This window comes from Telmatherina bonti (assembly GCF_933228915.1).
Source record: "Telmatherina bonti genome assembly, chromosome: 17".
NCBI lineage: Eukaryota > Metazoa > Chordata > Actinopteri > Atheriniformes > Telmatherinidae > Telmatherina > Telmatherina bonti.
Window position 1 is genome coordinate 8484091 of NC_136615.1, and position 3875 is coordinate 8487965.

Genomic DNA, 3875 nt, shown 5'->3' on the forward strand with positions numbered 1-3875 from the left:
ATGTCAGGGTTTGGACTCTTTGTGCTTTAGTTTTAGGTTTCCCGTTTTATTTTGTAGTTTTTCCTGTTTAGTTCTCTTCGTTCTTGTTTTGCTTCATTGTTTTCCTGTTGATGTAGTTCACCTGGGTTCATTTAGTAGATTTGTTTCACCGGTGTCTTGTTGTGTTCAGTGTATTGATGCCCTGTGTTTCTGTTCAGGTTTTTGCTGGATCATTGTGTTAGTTAGTCCTGAGTCTCTGTGTTAAGTTAAATCAGCCGAAAAACCTGCATCCCTGTGCCGTCATCCCTGCATTTGCCATTCACCCCCCACGCTGCCAGCGTGACAGAACAACATCCTTACAGCCATTATGAACACATTATTGACATGTTTTTAACAATAAAATATCATATTAAAAGGAAAACTATCATCTCCTTCTTCACTGCTGAGACTATGAAAGCTGTGCACGTGTCCAGTCGACTTTATGCTTCTGTAAACTACGTCTGTATTAGCTGTAAATATAACCCTAAAAGGTCATGATGCAGGTGTGGTGATGATGAGTCGGTTTAATTAGCTATGAAGCCACATGGATAAATAAAAATAAATGAATAAATCTACAGAAATTCTCAGAAAGTACAAACATGGGGCATATTTTCCATTTGGTGGATGATGGTTTCCAGCATGAAATATCCAGTTTGAGCCAGTTGTGGGCAAAACTATCATCAGAAACCAGAGAACCATGAGCTGCACGGTGCAAATCACACACGTCCATAAAGGCTGCAGGAAATGAAAACTGCAGGCTGTGCAAGCTGGGAGCTGCTGTTGGTAAACATACAGAGCATGGAGGGATCAGCGGGCATTTGAACGTCTAGCAGGAAAAAAGCTTTCACTCATGCACACCTCGTGCACAGTCCATCAGGTAAATAAATGAGAGGGATATTCTGTTTCTGCACTGGAGAAGGGGGGGGCGTAGAGAATGCATGAATTCATGTGCTGCTGAGTCGACATCGTGATCTATTTTCTCTCTGTTTGTCTCTTTGTTGCAGGATATTGATGTAAACTTCCATGAAGCTGTGAAACTGAGCTGATTACTCTTTCATGGTGTCTGCTTCAGATAGTTTCACACCTTCCAGCTTTATTCCGAAGATTTTCTGAAACATTTCTGCGATACGTTTGGCCAGAGACGAAGTCATCAGCTGCAAGTTGGAAACAGACTGGTGTTCTGACCTGCTGTCTGAGCAAACAACACCGCTGCGTTGCATGATGTAACGTTCTTCACACGGCCTCCAGCGGTCTCCGTTTCATCAACTGCAGACGCCGTCTTTGATGTTTCCTGGTTTGTGAGGAACTCTGGATAACCCACCCTGAAAATGTTTTATTCCACCATCACCTCACGCCACACGAGCCGTCTCTTCTTATCTGCAGCAGGTACCATCACAGCCGGACTCCACCTGTCTGGGTCTCCATGGAAACACCACCTCACTAGTATTCATTGTAATTAGGGTCCGAGCCATACGAGGAGCCTATTATTTATTATTCTTCTCATCACAACTCGCCCCTTTATGACCCCCTTAACCCCCGTGAAAATTTGCGAAACTTGGCACACAACTCAAACCTGGTGAAAATAGCAATTATCTATGGTCCGCATACAATTCAATGCAAAAATGCCTCGACAGCGCCCCCTAGAAACGCCAAAAATGGTGCATAGAAAAAAAGTTTAGTTTGACGTAGGAGAACGAAATTCAGCACACGTGTCTATCATGTCAAGACGAGTAGAAAAGTCAATGAAACACACATTGCCATGACAACAGTGGGTCCGCCATCTTGGCATTTACGACCATTTTTTTGTCCGCTTTTTTCAATTTGGGCACATTGTATTTGAATGAATTAGTCTGAGGGGATTCATGCAATTGGCTCCACATTCGGCAGAAAGCTTCGTGACAAGATGGGGACCAAAAGATAGTGAAATCTTTTCAATAGGACAAGGTGTGTTACCATGGCAACCCATGAAAAAAAGCCTTCTCGCCATTAACACGGTTCACTCATATCTTCACAGAAATACATCTGATCTGCACCAAAATTAAAAGCATTCATATTTGGTTGGTCCTTGACACATTGAAACATGTTTTGTGGGGGGGGTCTACCTAGGGGTCTACTTCAAAGTAGACGTTTGACTCCTAGGTCAAAGTAGACGTTTGATGTCAAACGTCTACTTTGAAATTCGGCAGACATGTGTAACATCCCAAGACGAGAAAAAAAGCCCATTAAGTACTCCTTGCCATACCAACTTTGTGTCCGCCATCTTTGCGTTTTGGCCCATTTTGCACTGTGTGTGCATTGTTTTTTTCTAAACTTCTTTGGGATTCATGCCACTGACTTCAGACTCACCAGTGAGCTTTGTAATGAGTTCGGGTGGAGGGGTCGGCATGAGGCTCGGACCTGTTGGATGGCGCTTGTAGCTTTAATTAATTTTATGATTTTAGATGTTCATCTTTTGCAGTTAGATTTTTATTCATGTTTATTGTTATTTCAGTTGAAATGAGTTAATATTCAGTTAAAGAAGAAGAAGAAAAAGAAAGGAGAAGCTTCAGAGACTTCTGGATACCTCTAGTCTTCAGTCGAGTCCCTATGATAACTAAACACCCCCACCCCATGAAATCACTTCTGGATCAGGTCTTTGTAGTTTTGTTTCCAGAACATAGAAATGTATTTTGCAGAAATGTAAACGTTCAGCTGTTTGGCATCAGTGTAAAGTTGCTTTATCTTTGCTAAAAGTCTTCATCTATTCAGAACTTTGTTTTGCATTTCCGTTTGCATCAAAGTTTGTCAAGGTTTTTTATATATATTGTGCTGTTTTTTTCTGAAATGTAAAGTTGTTTTGCTCCTGCTAAAAGTGCTCGGCTTTATATTTTCGCTTTGTATCTATGTAAACATGGTTCCTATGGCATATGCCCCCATATAAATTAATCTAATCAAAGCATCTTTCACCTGTTTTTTTTTAGATAGATAGATAGATAGATAAATACTTTATTAATCCCGAAGGAAATTGTGCAGTTGTCCGTTGCTCACATTCATAAAACAGCAAAAGAGAAAATTTAAAGTTTAAAAAAACCAGACAAATAAATAATTCAACAGCATTAAAAGATAAAGTGCTACAGGTTAAGGTGCTACAAGTTAAGGCACTGAAAAAAACAAAGTTCAGGACTAGTATCAGTCTCTTTTTTCCTATCAATCAGAAGTTTATCAACTCTTTCTTCTAAATAACTGGGCCCTTGTAATAATTAATCATCAGCATCTTCTAGCCAGATGTATTCAGGCTGTGCGCTCCATGCTGAGTGCGCCGAAATGGAGCATGTGGTCCAGTGGTCACTAGGCTGGAATCTTTTGTTTTGTCACCTTAAAAACAAGTTACAGGTTTTGGGATGGCCTGGAACTTAAATCCTATTGAGAATCTTTGGTCCATCATTAAAAACAGACTCAGATAAATGGACTCCACCATGAAAACAAAACATATTGAGGCCATAATTCCCGCTTGGTATTTGGTGATTCCATGCCAAATCAGGTCCAGGAGGTATTAAAGAACAAGGGTGGACATACTTCCTATTGAAACGTAAAACAAGAGTTGAAATTCAGCTCATAAAGGTTATATTTTTATTAATTCCTGATTTTCTTTTTTTTTTTTCTTGATCAGATTAGTTTGCACAGAGGTGTAAAGGAGCGTTGTGATATTGTCTGCTCTTCCACCAAATTGTTCTGCTTCTGTTACATACTTAGAACATTGAGATAACATGCTTGTATGTGTGAATTTAGGACTTTACAGACACGCGGTGAGATCCAAATGTACAAAAACTTTATCAATAATCTCATCCAACTGGATGTAATCACACCATCTGCATCAG